This window comes from Idiotropiscis lumnitzeri, chromosome 2 (genome assembly GCF_059441095.1).
Source record: "Idiotropiscis lumnitzeri isolate Australia: NSW breed Sydney's pygmy pipehorse chromosome 2, RoL_Ilum_1.0, whole genome shotgun sequence".
Lineage (NCBI taxonomy): Eukaryota > Metazoa > Chordata > Actinopteri > Syngnathiformes > Syngnathidae > Idiotropiscis > Idiotropiscis lumnitzeri.
The window spans coordinates 31,136,334-31,154,028 of NC_142392.1; the positions used below are offsets into that span (position 1 = coordinate 31,136,334).

The 17,695-nt window shown below is 43.0% G+C and overlaps 1 pseudogene; it reads left to right on the plus strand.

Moving 5' to 3' along the window:
- The first annotated feature begins 5,815 nt into the window (after nt 1-5,815).
- On the plus strand, nt 5,816-7,114 carry LOC148342297 (uncharacterized; annotated as a pseudogene).
- Nucleotides 7,115-17,695: the final 10,581 nt, after the last annotated feature.

Below are 17,695 nucleotides of genomic sequence, written 5' to 3' on the forward strand. Positions count from 1 at the left end.
AAAAACGTGTCGCCCAGTCCTGATTAACAAAAAAAAAAAGCGTCGCCCCGTCGCTCGTTGAAGTGATTTCTTTCGCCGCTCCTTAAATGCCCCGCGCCAAGCTATCTTGCGCCGCAGCAGAGCGAGCAAGAAGACGCTAAGCGCGCTAATCGCTAAAATTAATTGCTTCGATGGACGCTCAACTTTTAAAAGAAGTCTGACTCAAACCGCGCTCGGGCGGAGAGCCAGCAGCTATGAACAGAAATGTTGTATTGCAACCATTACGTATCCGAACAAAATAAGACGATGGCTACGTGAGCACTTTAGCAGACGCTCTCAGGCTGGAACACGGAAATGGCTGACGTCATCACAACGAAGCGGTTCAACGTCAATCAGATTGTGAACATAAAAAAAAAATGTATAGTCAACATATTAAAACTGTTGCTTTGTTATTTATATAGAATTTTTGTTTGAAATCCCCCTGGCTCTTTTTGTCTTTTCTATATTATGTACGTATTAATAACTGTTTGGTTTGTTCATGTTAATAAAGTAAAAAAAACTAAACAAAAACGTGTAGTAAATATTTATCATCCCATCAATATTCGCAGTTTCGAGATCCTCACAATAGTCGTTCTCAAAATGATAGATTTTTTTTCGATTTATCTTTGTTAAGGGATATGTTATTGACAATCCAACATTTATAATACAAAGAACATGTACATGAGTACGAAATGTAAAAAAAATTGTGGTGGGGGGGCGCAAATGTATTTTCTTCTTGGTAGGGGGGGCGTGACAGGAAATAATTGAGAACCACTGAACTAATATAACCCCGTTTTCCTCAACCCATGAGTCAGTATTCTTTGAAGTGGATTATGCGCAGACTAAAAATTTCTAATTTAATTTAAATCAATTTACTGTATCTCAAAAGTCCCCTCATAACATGATAATTCATCATATTCCTGTCATTTCCATCTCAAAATGTCGTTCCATTAATTGAATTACCGTAGTCCATCCGTCACCAAACTGAAGTATGGAACATTAGATGTTTTTTTTTTTTCCCGTTTTACATGACCTTTAACCTTGCATGTTCTGTTTCAACAAAATTGTATCTCTTATCAGTATCCCTGTTTCATGAGTTTCTGCCGGGGGTAAAAAGGAGGAGTTCAGAGAGGAATTTCACCCTCAGGGGCAATCCCAAACTTTTGTTTCCAGGACATTGTAACACTCTAGGCTGGTTTATTGTTCTTTTTATTGCAATTTTACTGTATTCAGTCTTCCTCGAGACTGAATACGTTCTAGTGTTTGCCAAATAGTTAATCCTAGTTTCTCACTTTAGCTTTTCACAGTCAAGATATGAACTTTTTCAACTGCACAATCACTTCATTGAGGTCTAATTATCAATTGTTTACCGTAGTCAGACTTTTGCCGTCAAAGAGACCTGTTCCTGAACCATATGTTAACGTTTTCATCACTCAGGGCTTTTCCGTGTTGACAAATCAGATTCCACGGAACATGCATTCATTCTTTTATGATCTTAGATTTCTCTATTTAAATGGTGACAAAATTATAATTATTTTTAACAGAATTGAATAAAAACGTCCACAAGCATAGGATGGATGTTTGGTTGGTGTTAGATGAACGGATATTCGGTGAGTTAATTTTTGAGACAAACATCGATTATGAATGAACATGTCCTTTCAATGTATTTAACTTTGCCACGTCTTACCTTCACCCTCACTGTTCATAACAAAAAATATTTTCTTGTCAAATAAATATGCTTATATAAACTCAAGAAATTCCAAGTTTTGTTTTGAATTAAGTCACATAATTATACATGCATGGTTTGACACGTTGTTCATATGTATAGTGTTGGGGCCGCAACTAATGATTGCCTGTTTGTCCTTTACAAAAATAGTTTATAATTTAATTGTTACCAATTATTTGATTAATCAGTTGTTGGAATTCATTCATAGTCATGTTGACCCTTGGCCTTGGAAACATATTTTGAGTGATCAGTGGATGGCCCAACAGGTGTGAAGTGAAATATGGTTTATTAATGTTGTTTTACCACATAAATGCTGCATAATAACCATTTTATACCTATATACACGCGTTAGTAGATGTCTGTGTTTATGTGTTATGAGAATTTGCACAGGCTACATCTATGTGTTATGAGAATTTGCACAGGCTACATCTATGTGTTATGAGAATTTGCACAAGTTGTATCTATGTGTTATGAGAACGGGAATAATTGGAAAGGATTCGTACAGGGCCTAAGCACCAGGAATGTCTGACTCATGTGAAAAGGTGCAGTCGATAACGAAAAGGGAGTGAGGATTGGCAGAGGCCAAAGTTGTGCGAAGGGCCATGCGAACCATCAAAGCGCACTCGAACGGGAGGGGTTGGGATGAAATATTGGCTATAAGAATGTGACGAAGGCAAAACGAAAGTAGAGTCGGCTGAGGGTTTTACGCGCGGACGCCCAGCATCGTATTTTTTGCTCGCATTACTGAGGACGCCGGGGCTCTCCGTCCTTCCAGCACACGGTAATGAGATTTATGTCTTGCATGTAATCTATGAGCTGAAATACAATTGTTGCTTGCTTGCTTGCTTGTACACTTTATACTGTGGGTTAAATAAAATGTGCCGCTTGTTTAACGCAGTGAAGTGTTTGTTGTCCATGTAAGTCGCAGATGATCCGCGATCCTGAAGTTAATAATAAGTCATAGCAATTGATCATGAGTTGTGACTATTATATTATTTGATACTGTAATTGATTGTAAGCAGTGTCTACTCAAGGGCTCACGCTTGTCTGATTGGACATAACAGACAGCTTAACCCATTGTAGCCTGGCGATTGGGCATCAGTCTCGCTACTAGTCACTTTTATTGATGCTGTAATTGATCATAAGCAGTATCAGAATTGTTTCAAAACATTTTTGGCGTTGTCGGCATGATCTCGGGAAAACTGCGACTTGGACATGGCTTGTTGTTTGAGTAAGAGTAAAACTTTGGATGAACCCGAAGGCGGTTTTGCTGACTGCGTCTCGGGAGTGCCGGGGTGGGACAGTCGTGAGTTTAGAGGACCCGAAGGGGGGTTTGCTGACTGCGTCTCGGGAGTGCCGGGGTGGGACAGTCGTGCTGACTGCGTCTCGGGAGTGCCGGGGTGGGACAGTCGTGAGTTTAGAGGACCCGAAGGGGGGTTTGCTGACTGCGTCTCGGGAGTGCCGGGGTGGGACAGTCGTGCTGACTGCGTCTCGGGAGTGCCGGGGTGGGACAGTCGTGAGTTTAGAGGACCCGAAGGGGGGTTTGTTGACTGCGTCTCGGGAGTGCCGGGGTGGGACAGTCATGAGTTTAGAGAAATTGGGAAATTGTTGACGCGGAATGGGGGACGCCCTGGTCCGTGGGTTAACATGCCAGTGGGGGCCAGCCCGACGTCAGTTAAGGATTTACTGACTCAGGTGGTGGTCTGTAAAAGAGCGCCTTTGGGGGGTGTGCGGAAGATGATGTGGATTTGTGCAGAAGCATGGCGGGAGAAGAATAAGGCGTTAGACGCTGCTCTCCTCGCTGGTGCGCGTAAAGATCAAGAAATTCTAATGCAGAACAATAAGATCGAAGAACTAGAGAAGGAAATATCTAGATTAAATTCTGTGTTGGAAAAAACAATTGTGCATATTTCCAAGAAAGCACGAGCTAACCAGCGGAAAACTGATCGCCGCGTTGAAACGTAACAAATACGGGCGTTTACGAGAGATCTTGCGGGCGAATGGGAGCCGGAGGGCTGGGAAGGAGATATATGGGGGGATGGTGACGTTGAAGTAACAGCCCCTGCCACCGGGCAGTCCCTCTATCCAAAATTATCACATTTGCAAATAAAACCGATAGCACGCAGGCGTGAAGAGCAAAATGTGGTATTGCCTATTGTGGATGTCGAGCGGGATGCTAATGGGGTTGTCGTAGTGGACGCTGAAGGAAACCCCATTGTGCGGAGACAGGAGTTTCCTCAACCCGCACCGCGAGTAACTGTAACTAAGGAAGATTATTCACAGGACGAAATCACACAAATTTCCACCAAATATAAACAGCGTGGTGGGGAGCCCACTGACTCATGGATCAGACGTCTGTACGAGGAAGGTGCAGATGCAATTGGGCTGGATCAGGGGGACAGACGCGCTATGTGGAGAGCGTTAATAGACGCGGGAGTCCCTCATTCGGAGATTGATGGACAATCAAACGAGTTTTTGATGGCCAGGTGCAGACAAAGAGGACTTAAAGTTAATTGTTTGCGCTTTGAAGAACGATCCGGTCGTTCTGAACTTGCAGAATTGACAGGACTGCTTAAAGATATGATGAAACCAGCTGTGCCCTCTGCCCCTCCCGTGGAGGGGAACAGAGAGGAATGTTTGGAAAGCAGCAGTGAGGATGAAAGGTATGTTGCAGCCGTTCGAAGAGGAAAAAACAAAGGCAAGAGGTCTCAAGTCTTTGATCTCTTAGGATAGGATGAAGGTCAAGCCTTTGTTGCCAGCCAGTCAAAATTGTCAGAACGATGGAGTGTCGGTGATATTCGACCCCATGTAAAGCTAGCAATTTATTGGAATAATTCGGTTCAATGTGTTTTGGCACTGGTTGACACAGGGGCGGAGGCCTCGTTGATTCAAGGAAATCCCAACAAAATGAAGGGCACCCTAGTCCCGGTACAAGGAATAGGGGGACAAATTATAAATGGAAAGGCAGTAACTTTGCCTTTGAAAATTGGACACATGCCAATTCGGAAATATGAAGTGGTGGTTACACCCATCGCAGAATGGATAATTGGAATGGACATACTGGCTGGAATGACCTTGCACCTGAAAGGGCAGTAAAATCGCCCAGTTGGTAATAAAACCGTGCAATATGACAACAGTTCAGGAAATTCCTAAACCAGTGATAAGATCTGGACGAGGCTCAGGGGGCTTTGGCTCAACCGACAGGGCCGGAGCTAAGTTTTGGGTAAAACAAAACTCAGGGCCCCCCCGGGCTGCTGAGATAATTGCACAAGGAGACGACGCTACAGTGAGCGTCTTATTTGAAGGAGAAGAAAAATGTGTTATTTACGTGAAAACTAATCTGTGCCTTTCAATTGTAGGAACTAACTGTGTTCATTACAGCCGGTGTGGATGACGTGGTGGGAGTTGTTTGTGGGACGGGCCGGCAACGGATCAAGACGCCATGGCCGTTATCGAAGTCCGGTACGGTGGTGGTGTCGGCTGCTTGGTCATCCTCTTCCTTGACCTTGGTGCCATGGTCCAACTCTCCTGGGAGCAAACGACCGGACGCCTTCTGTACCCCCGAATGCAGGGCCCGCTGTCATGGAATCTGACCGGCAGTGAGAGGGTCAAGGGGGTCAACGTGACCCAGGATGGAGTGACGTGTCCGGGGGGCGGGCTGTGTGCAGTGGCCAACCTCACCGCTGATGCAGTATTCTGGAGTCCTGGAAATGAATCAATCCAATGGCTGTTTCGTAACGGAACTAGAATCTGGATCAAGTCCAGGGTGGAGCTGTGCGCAGTGAAACCAGGTACGATGGAAGGAGACGTCAAGAGCTTTTGGTTCAGAGCAGAGTGTGATCCGACCCGTCAAGGAAAGAACTGGGCAATGGTGTTAACAAGAAATGCAGTGATTATAAATGCTTCCGACTTAACTGTCGAGCAAGACGACCCATGCTTGCGGAGCCCGGACGGGAACTGTGGGGGGGTGATAGTACGAGTAAGATGGACCCGGTGGAGACTGCAGGTGATTCCAAATGACTCATCCCAGAGAAGGGGAGAGGCGTTAGTAAAGCGACCCCCCCCCCACACATTGCAAACACCCAGCTGGTACCTATAATTGATACATGTACACCCTTGGCACAATCAGCAATAACTACGAAAATGTATTGGAAAGTTGTATTCCCTGTTTTTCCCACGTGTGTTCGAAAGAAGAGAGAGTGTTAACACGACACCTTATATGGGGGAACCGGAAGGTTATTGGGGGTATCTAACACCTTTGATAATGAAGTGACACGCTATAAATTAGCTGGGACCGGACAGGGAACTCATGATGCCCTACTAAAAGTAGGAATGTGGCTTCCTAATTCAATAGTGGGACAAAACGAAAATGCTAAACTGTGGCAAAATGTATTTAAATGGGAATTAAATATGTGGAACGCCACTAGTGAAGTGTTAACCAATGTAACTAAACAGCTAAACTGGACCACATGTAGCATACAAAACCTACATGCGCAGATGCAAAAAGAGCGTTTCGTACGAGTAATGACTACAGGAAATTACCAGGAGTGGCGTAGTGTCTGGAATATATCCTCTGAGTTGTGGTGAACCCAAACACAAACCAGACCTTTAATACCGATCTTTGCGAAAACACTGATAAAGGACTAGCTTGTAAATTGCATCATGAATTTGTTAATCCTTGCTTAACCAACGTAAACTTCACCTTGTGCGATTGGTCGAGGGAACCTAGTAGGGACATTTTGTGGCAGGTGGGGCCGCATACCTCAGTGGGGAAACGGGACGTATTGGTTGACAAATTACACAGTTGCTAGCCGGTTTACGGCTGTACAATGGGAAGTGCTACGCACACCATGGCAAATCTCTTTGGAGCGTTTCAAATGCGCATTGGAACGATCCACTGAGGTAAAGAAATTGATAAAGTCACATGCGTCCAATGTTTCCCAACTGATGGTATCGACATTGATGGCTAAAGGAGAAATTTTGCATGCTGCTAAAATCATTCAGCAACAGTCTGCTCACCATTGGTGGGACATATTTTCAGGCTTGTCACAAACTGCTAGGGCAACGTTGCTTCCACCAATGATTTTGGTTTTAATAGCTATCGCTTTGACTACGCTATGCAATATTGGAATTTGTGTTTATGTTCGACGAATTCGATTAGAAGTAGAAAAAGAAATATATCATTGCATGGAACCATGAGAATAAAAATTGAAACTGTCAATTCTTGGTATAACCGTTATGTGTGTGAACTAACTTTAAATTTAGAAGAAGAAGGGCATATCTTTGAATATGTCCGCCGGATTGGAAATGAATATACCAGGCGAGAAATCCATTGTACCACGCGCATAGACATGTTGACTCATGTGGTGGTAAATGCTTTACAGGATCATCATTGGTTTTGCTTTGCTCACTCATATAATGTACCATGGTTTCAGTGGATATTGGATAATTGGGAACAACACGTTAACGGGTTAATAAATTAGTGGAACCTGTTTGCATCAATTGGTGGTAAAACACCAGGAGTGGAATGAAGTGAAATATGGTTTATTAATGTTGTTTTACCACATAAATGCTGCATAATAACCATTTTATACCTATATACACGCGTTAGTAGATGTCTGTGTTTATGTGTTATGAGAATTTGCGCAGGCTGTGTCTATGTGTTGTGAGAATTTGCACAGGCTGCATCTATGTGTTATGAGAATTTGCACAGGTTGTATCTATGTGTTATGAGAACGGGAATAATTGGAGAGAATTCGTACAGGGCCTAAGCACCAGGAATGTCTGACTCATGTGAAAAGGTACAGTCGATAACGAAAAGGGAGTGAGGATTGGCAAAGGCCAAAGTTGTGCGAAGGGCCATGCGAACCATCAAAGCGCACTCGAACGGGAGGGGTTGGGGTGCGATATTGGCTATAAGAATGTGACGGAGGCAAAACGAAAGTAGAGTCGGCTGAGGGTTCTACGCGCGGACGCCCAGCATCGTATTTTTTGCTCGCATTACTGAGGACGCCGGGGCTCTCCGTCCTTCCAGCACACGGTAATGAGATTTATGTCTTGCATGTAATCTATGAGCTGAAATACAATTGTTGCTTGCTTGCTTGCTTGTACACTTTATACTGTGGGTTAAATAAAATGTGCCGCTTGTTTAACGCAGTGAAGTGTTTGTTGTCCATGTAAGTCGCAGATGATCCGCGATCCTGAAGTTAATAATAAGTCATAGCAATTGATCATGAGTTGTGACTATTATATTATTTGATACTGTAATTGATTGTAAGCAGTGTCTACTCAAGGGCTCACGCTTGTCTGATTGGACATAACAGACAGCTTAACCCATTGTAGCCTGACGATTGGGCATCAGTCTCGCTACTAGTCACTCTTATTGATGCTGTAATTGATCATAAGCAGTATCAGAATTGTTTCAAAACAATGAGTTAAGTGGGCGATCGTGTTTCCAGCGAGATCAAATTAAGTGTCAACATACACATAGGTGGTATCCTGTTAGAGAACACGTAATTGTATTCCAATTGACTGATTTGTTTATTTTTTATAACCACCGATAGCCGCGTCAAGAGTAGCAAAAGAATAAAAAAATAAAGTCACTCGCGTTCTGCGTCGGACTCGAGGTACATTCACTGACCACTTACGCAGTAGGAAAGTTACCAGGGGTGACTGATTCTGGCAGCCCCCCCCCTGATAACTTTGCCTAGAAAAGAGAGATCCTGCTCAAATTTGCCACACATACTCAAAATGACCCAATAGGTACACAGAATAAGTCACTTGATGGTTGGGGTCAATTTTTGTGATTAGAGGGGGGGGTACTTATTGTGGCAGAGGCTGCCAGAATCAGTCACCCCTGGTAACTTTCCTACTGCGTAAGTGGTCAATGAATGCACCTCGAGTCCGACGCAGAACGCGAGTGACTTTATTTTTTTATTCTTTTGCTACTCTTGACGCAGCTATCGGTGGTTATAAAAAATAAACAAATCAGTCAATTGGAATACAATTACGTGTTCTCTAACAGGATACCACCTATGTGTATGTTGACACTTAATTTGATCTCGCTGGAAACACGATATAGCCCACGTCACAAAATCCTCTCCCCTTTTCATCGTGTTTTAATCACTGAAATTCCCGTATGGTAGCTTCATTGATTGCGAAATTTCTTTGGTCTAACGAATGCAAATGGAGGGAATCACCCCCCCCCCCCCACCCCACCCGATTTTGGCGCAGTCAAACGCTTACTTGACGTGTTGAATTGTAGCGAATGGTGTGCTGAAAACCGCACCGACTAAGACTACCACTGATGGAAACCCTAGTTTAAATGAAAGCAAATCAAAAACACAAACTCATACATTCTTCGTGCCTTTCAATGAAAACAAACGTAGTAACATCGCGCCGCCTTCAGTCAATGCGTGCGCGCAGGGTATACAGATTTTGGCAGGGGGAAAGTACTTTGGCACGACACCGGTCCCGAACGAAACGGGCGGAGGTTGTTCCTCTACGGCTTGACTGCCACGCACGCACGCCGGCCGGTCTCCTCCGGAACTCTCGCAAGGCCCCGAGCGAGGCGAAATGTCGCTCTTCTCTGTCCACTCTCTTCTTCTCCCACGCTCTTCTTCGGCGCACGCCGGCCGTCTAACCGCTCCAGCGCCCCGACGTGCCGCTCGGCGAAACTACAATGCCCCCGAATATTTTTTAGACCCGCGAAGCACTGAACCCGCGAAAGGTGAACCGCGAAGTAGCGGGGTTTCACTGTACAAACCTTCAATATTCATGTCCGGTGTGGCCATTCCCTATAAGAAGGGAAGGCCGGAGAGAGGGGACACCTTTCCCTTTTTTCTTTTTGGGGAGACTTCTTTTGACATCAGCATGTGACGAAAATAAAATCTCTTTCTAACCAAAATTACTATTTCAGAGAATCTTTTTCCATCACCAATTCTGCCATGCTCAGCGACCTGTCCGGAGGGAAGCTGAGCCAGACCCGCACATCAACAACAAAATATACCACATTTTTGGCGTCACAAACAGGATTCTTGCTCCATTGAGGGTCTCAGGGTGCTGGGGCGCAGGCGTTCAACAGCCGGCCGGCTGAACTTTAGGTGAGCTGCTTTTCCTCACAATGGGTGTTGTGCGCCTGTGTCCAAGCGGTCGGGGCTTTTGGGGTCGTGAAAGAAAGCTTGTGCGTGTGGGTCTGCTGGCTGGTTGGTCATGGAAAATGTCCCTGTGTTAGTTTCAATTATTGTTTAAACAAGAGGCCTCTATAATGATTAAGACATTAAAAAATGCCAAAGTAACCGCACTTTGAAAGAACATTCGAAAAAGTATAAAAAAAAATAAATCAATTTAAAAAATGATGATAGGAACTAAGTAAATGGGGACTAGTGCGGGAGAAATGTGCAGAAGATAAAGAAAAGAAAGGTCTCGTGGTTAAAGAGATGAGAAATAAGAAGTGTAAAACTATAGCTATAGACAACATAGTCGTGAATAAGCTCAGTTTGAGCACAGAACCTGGCCAGGGTGTAAATTTTAGCAGGAAAATGATGAGCTGAAAATAGAAATAATGAAGAGCAGCGCGCTTCCACGTATCGTATTGGGCACTTTGCGGCATGGAACACAGTAAGGATCGAGGCGTACCGTTGTGTGGAGGGCCCGACGGTTTCGCTGGTACGTAGCAAGAGATACGCTGTTCAGATACGTACCCTGTGATTACTCGTGTTCTGGTCAAGGCCACGCCAAAATCAAAAACCTGGCTACCATCTACTGTGGGACCAGGAAGTCAGGCAGCCCCCACGCAGGAGATAAGGGGTGATAGTTATAAACCAGTTCCAGTCCCTCCTTTGTAGAAAGAATTGCCCCTTCTAAAAGCCGTATGTGATTGCATTGATATTCCGTTTTATCAGTTCAACTAATGCGTGTGCGTCCTAGTGTGCATTGAAAGATGCAGCATAAAAAATCTGTTTAAAAATTTGCATAATAACTAAAGCAAAATTAGAATGAGAAAGATAATTGGCTACATAATCATTGGGGTGAAATTAATCATTGCAAGAAGCGGTGATTTAAATAGAGAAATCTAAGATCATAAAAGGATTAATGCATGTTCCGTGGAATGTGATTTGTCAACACGGAAACGCCCTGAGTGATGAAAACGTTAACATATGGTTCAGGAACAGGTCTCTTTGACGGCAAAAGTCTGACTATGGTAAACAATTGATAATTAGACCTCAATGAAGTGATTGTGCAGTTGAAAAAGTTCATATATTGACTGTGAAAAGCTAAAGTGAGAAACTAGGATTAACTATTTGGCAAACACGAGAACGTATTCAGTCTAGAGGAAGACTGAACGCAGTAAAATTGCAATAAGAAGAACTATAAACCAGCCCAGAGTGTTACAATGTCCTGGAAACAAAAGTTTGGGATTGCCCCTGAGGGTGAAATTCCTCTCTGAACTCCTTCTTTTTGGCTCGGCAACAACTCATGAAACAGGGATACTGAAAAGAGATACAATTTTGTTGAAACAGAACATGCAAGGTTAAAGGTTATGCAAAACGAAAAAAGAAAAAAAAACATCTAATGTTCCATACTTCAGTTTGGCGACGGATATACTACGGTAATTCAATTAATGGAACGACATTTTGAGATGGAAATGACAGGAATATGATGAATTATCATGTTATGAGGGGACTTTTGATTTACAGTTAATTGATATAAATTAAATTAGAGATTTTTAGTCTGCGGATAATCCACTTCCAAGAATACTGACTCATGGGTCGAGGAAAACGGGGTTATATTAGTTCAGTGGTTCTCAATTATTTCCTGTCACGCCCCCCCTACCAAGAAGAAAATAAATTCGCGCCCCACCACCACAATATTTTTACATTTCGTACTAATGTACATGTTCTTTGTATATTGATGTTGGATTGTCAATGAAATATCCCTTAACAAAGATAAATTGATTAAAAAAAAAACATCATTTTGAGAACGACTATTGTGAGGCTATCGAAACTCAGCCCTCTGTGGTGCGAATATTGATGCAATGATAAATATTTACTATACGTTTTTGTTTAGTTTTTCTGAACTTTATTAACATGAACAAACCAAACAGTTATTAATACATAGATAAGATAGAAAAGACAAAAAGAGCCAGGGGGATTTCAAACAAAAATTCTATATAAATAACATAAAGCACATGTTTGAATATGTTGACTAGACATTTTTTTTTATGTTTACAATCTGACGTCAAACCGCTTCGTTTTGATGACGTCAGCCATTTCCTCACGTAGCCATCGTCTTATTTTGTTTGGATACGTAATGGTTGCAATACAACATTTCTGTTCATAGCTGCTGGCTCTCCGCCCGAACGCAGTTCAAGTCAGACTTCTTTTAAAAGTCGAGCGTCCATCGAAGCAATTCATTTTAGCGATTAGCGCGCTTAGCGCCTCCTTGCTCGCTCTGCTGCTGCGCAAGATAGCTTGGCGCGGGGCATTTAAGGAGCGGCGAAATAAATCACTTCCGGGTCAACGAGCGACGGGGCGACGCTTTTTGTTTTTGTTAATCAGTACTGCGTGACAGGGCGACACGTTTTTTTTTTTTAAAACCAGTTCTGCGTGAACTCGGGGTACAAACAGCTTTGACGAGCTCAAACTCGCATTGCCTGAGATCGCCTTTTTCGGTCCCAAAACCATGCAAAAAAGCATGTTCGCCAGGGTCCCACGTGCCCCCCTCAGCATCGCACCGCGCGCTACTATTTGAGAATCACTGGTGCAGCACAACACGAGGCTGCTTGCAAATTTCGCCCAGCAGTTGAAGATGTTGCTCGTTCTCTTCTTTTATTCCACAAAGTTCCTCTTTGTCCATCTGCGCCCCCTGGTCAGCTCCTTAATGGACCCACTCCAGTTCGCATACCAGCCTGGCATCAGTGTGGATGATGCCATCATCTACCTGCTCCACACTTCATTCTCCCACCTGGAGAAGGCGGGGGGCACGGTGAGGATCATGTTCTTTGATTTCTCAAGTGCTTTCAACACCATACAGCCCGCCTTATTGGGAGACAAGCTGGAGGAAGGGTCAGAGCAGACTCTTCCTACTCAGGAGGTTGAGGTCCTTTGGCGTTCGGGGAACACTCCTCAGGAACTTCTATGACTCGGTGGTTTCCTCAGTCATCTTCTATGGAGTGGTCTCCTGGGCAGGAGGCATCTCGGGCCGGGACAAAAAAAGACTGGACAAACTAGTGAGGAGGGCCAGCTCTGTCCTGGACTGCTCCCTGGACTCTGTGGACTCAGTGGGGGGCAGGAGGATGACGGCAAAACTGTCATCAATGCTGGACAAACCAGCCCACCCATTCAATGACACTCTGAGAACACTCCACAGCTCCTTCAGTGATAGACTTTTACACCCTCGCTGTACCAAAGAGAGATTTCACCGCTCCTTCCTGCCGACTGCTGTCAGACTTTTTAACATGAACATTGGGTCAGGCCTACAAACGGGCGGGCATTAGTGCAATTGTGCAGTCCTAGGATGCAATATAAACTACTACTGTACTTTCAGCCAAGGGTGTATTTAAATATTGACCAATGATGTATTTTGTTTACCTTTACAGTATTCTTATTACTGTACTTCTATCTCTGCAGTATTTCTACCATTGCAGGATGTTCACTATTACAGTACTTTTATCATTGCAGTACTTTTATAATTGCAGTATTCCTATCATTGCGGTACTTTTTCTATCACAGTACTTTTATCACTTTTATCATTACAGTATTTTTCTATCATTGCAGTACTTTTACCATTACAGTATACTTTATCATTGCAGTACTTTTACCATTACAGTACTTTTACTATTACAGTACTTTTACCATTGCAATATTTTTATCATTGCAGTATTTCCAATCATTCAGTAGTTTTTATCATTACAGTGTTTCCCCCCCTGTATAATGGACAGGCATTAGGAGTGTTTCCTTACACTAGATACGCATGCTTATTATGAATGTCTGCTGCTAATGTTATACATTAACGGCTACATTACGCCGCCGACTCTGTGTGATCTATATCTTTACTCCTGTAACACCTCAAATTTCCCCATTGTGGGACTAATAAAGGACAACTTATCTTATCTTATCTTTGTACTTGGGTGTCGTTCTTTCACACATTTTCAAACGCCAATCTCAACAAATCCGCACTTGATCTCTGCTTAGCGATAACTCGTGTGCTTCTTTTTGTTAGACGAGAAGAATGAACGGCGTTGTCGTTTTTTAATGTCGTGCTGAATGGATTTCCTGGGTGAAAACTGCAGTCTGTTCAGCACAAAAGTGGAAAAATAGGACACGCCCCGCTGTGATATGATTAGCTGCTGGCTGTGTGGAGCACTGTCATCAATTCATGCGCCCCCCTTAGCATCGCACCGCGCCCCACTATTTGAGAATCACTGTATTAGTTAGTTAAAAAAGAAGAGCTAAATTATAGTTGACGTGTTCATGGGTGTTCTGAAAGTTCGCATGTTTATTGAATCATCCCTTTGAGTTGTGATTCAGAAGGGGATATTTTCTGAACTAATGTTAATTGTGATGGCTTTATGATATACACAGTTATATGGTTAATAATTATGTATCGTTTGACATTCTGCTGTATTGTTAATACTGTTTGCCTTTGATTGGTGTGGCGCATGTAATGGACAATGTGCTTATTTTGTCGGTCGCGGGATGTCTCGCGCAATCCCGATTGATGACGTGAGAGAGTGTGCACTTGAAGAAGGGAGATTGCGCACTTGACCAGAAGAGAAGGGGAGTGTGCGAGTCGCGGAAGGAGTCAGTTGGAAGGACAGTAAAAACCCGGTTATCGCGGTGAATGGGGACCGAGACCACCCGCGAAAACTGAAAATCCGCGAAGTAGCGGCACACCTTCAAAAATGCTTAAAAAAAATATATATATACAGTGGAACCTCGGTTCTCGAACGACTCTGAGGTCGAACTAATCGGAGTTCGAACAAAAAAATGGAGAAATTCTTGCTTCGCAGTTCGAACAAACCTCGGAGTTCGAACGCCGGTATGACGCATGAGTGCGTATGCGAGGGTGGGATGCTGAGCGGCGTACGGGTGTAGATCGCTCTCTTGCTCTCTTCGTGACCAACTGTTGTCGTGTGCGGACGTGCTGCGTTTTGCTCTCGCGTTTTATATAGGTGTACGAAGTGTTTTAGCCCCTAATCATGCCTCCAAAGAAAGTCAGTGCAAGCAGCAAAGGAATGGTTTCGGTGTTCGAACAATTCGCTTTTCGAACAGGGTTCAGGAACGGATTATGGTCAAGAACCGAGGTTCCACTGTGTATGTATGTATATGTATATGTATATATATGTATATATATATATATATATATATATATGTATGTGTATATATATATATATATCTATATCTATATCTCTTTGGCTTACAATGGGCTTAAAAAGGGAGAACGTCACAACCCCCTTTTCTACCAACAAGCCCGGGAACATTTAGTTCTATCTCTAAATGCAAAAAGAAATACTTGGAAACATATTTCGCTTGAAGGATTTCTATTCTATCAATGACATTATGTTGTGATGGCCCCCCGTGGTCTGCATCAATATGTTGGGGTCCCACAACAGGTGTTCCATCAGACGCACACAATAGCCTGTGTGTGCTAACTTCAGCTCGCTTCCAGAAACGTCTGTGACCATGTCAGGAATTAAATCGGGCATCAGCCGCAATGTGCTTCCTTTTTAAATGCTCGTTTATCACTGTTGTGCTGCTAAAAGGAGGTTTACATCGTAGGATATCTGTGACCATGTCAGGAATGAAATCGGGCATCAAAAGGGAGGTTTACATCGTCGGACGTAATTTTGTGAAATGCCCCCATAGTCCGGTCCAAGTTGGGGTCGCACGCATTGCTCCGTATGTGGCAGGCACAAGTCAAGGTAGCACGGTAGAAACAATATAAGACAAAGTCGCCGCATGAGCTTTGACTTGATCAAACCAAATTTGTCTTTTTGTGTCCTGCAGACGTCAGTGAATACGATCTCCGTTCTGTGAAAGAGGAGCCAGACTTGACTCACATCAAAAAGGAGGAGGAGGAGGAGGAGATCAACAAGTCACCAGTGAACGTTCTCCCTATAAAGACTGAAGATGAAAACAAGGATGAGAGTGAGGACAAGAGAGGGGCGGAGCCTACAAGCATCAGCTCAAGTCATCACGTGACAACAGACGGTGATGAAGACCACTGGGGGCCATCACAAGCACATAATGAGAACACATCAGACGCTTATGACAATGATGATACTAATGATGATGATGATGATGATGATGATGGGCAAGCCAAAGGTGAAAGGGCATGCCACACTGACTCATTAACTTCAAAGTTGTCTTTAAAAGGGCACAGAAAAACACACAGTGGTGAAAAACCTTTTTCTTGCTCGGTTTGTGGCAAAAGCTTCTCTCAAAATTCAAGTTTAACAATCCACACAAGAACGCACACTGGAGAAAAACCTTTTTCCTGCTCAGTTTGTGGAAAATGCTTCTCTCATAAGGCAAATTTAACAATCCACACAAGAACACACACTGGAGAAAAACCTTTTTCCTGCTCAGTTTGTGGTAAAAGCTTCTCTCAAAATTCAAGTTTAACAATCCACACAAGAACGCACACTGGAGAAAAACCTTTTTCCTGCTCAGTTTGTGGAAAATGCTTCTCTCATAAGGCAAATTTAACAAGCCACACAAGAACACACACTGGAGAAAAAACATTTTCCTGCTTGGTTTGTGGTAAAAGCTTTTCTCTAAAATCAAGTTTAAAATACCACACAAGAATACACAGTGGAGAAAAACCTTTTTCCTGCTCAGTTTGTGGCAAAAGTTACTCTCGAAAGTCTCATTTAATAATTCACACAAGAACACACACTGGAGAAAAAACATTTTCATGCTCAGTTTGTGGCAAAAGCTTCTCTGATAGGTCAACTTTAACAAAACATAGAAGAACACACGGTGGAGAAAAACCTTTTTCCTGCTCAGTTTGTGCCAAGAGCTTCTCTCGAAAGTCGCATTTACGACGCCACACAAGAACACACAGTGGAGACAAGCCATTCAGTTGCAGCGTTTGTGCTAAAAAATTCTCCACTAAACAGCATGCGGAGATTCACAATTGTGCTGGTGAGAAAAGCAGCGATCCTTGAAGCTTAAAAAAGAGAAAACAAATAACTGAAGGAACTGACTCTTTGTGGTAAGATGTAAATTTTGATTTTGAATAAAATATGATAAATTCAATTTTGCAAAGCTTTTTTATTGACATTAAGCCAATGTGATCTGTGCCAGAAGAAGCAATGTGTCTGAGTGATCATGATTTGTTTTGTGTGTTTAGATCAAACATGTAAAGGAAATTAATTGCCTTTGCCTGGAACAACATTTGTTAACGTTATGCTTTTCAGTTGTCTTTTTAATCGTACTTAATGGAAAAGGTGTGAGAAGAAACTGTGCTTATGAAATCGGTGCCTTCCACAATCAATAAAATCACTTGTTCCACTTGCTCAACTGGCCTTCATTACGCTGTGAAAAGGTGAAAAACTGAACTAGAAGTTGAACTCTAAAAAGAACCAGAAAGAGAAACGCAAATAGTCTCAGTTTCTCTCAAAGGTTTTGGAATGTCAGGAGTTGGCAACTTGATGGCGACTGGAGTCAGCGCTGGTTTTCTCGCTGTGTTTGGCTGGCTCGTATATGTATGGTCCATTGAACAAAACTCAAACTCTTCAAATATCCCCTCACATACATTTAATATTTCGCTTTCTGAATAAATTTCTGACGAGCTAAAACCACTTTCTAGGTTGAGCTCTATCAAGCGTTTGGGGTTTGTTGCTAAGCAGAATCTCACTTTGGAAAAACTCATTTTGTCAAATCTACCAAATATTTTTTTTCATGCTCTATTATATTTTTTATACATTGGATTATTTATATATTG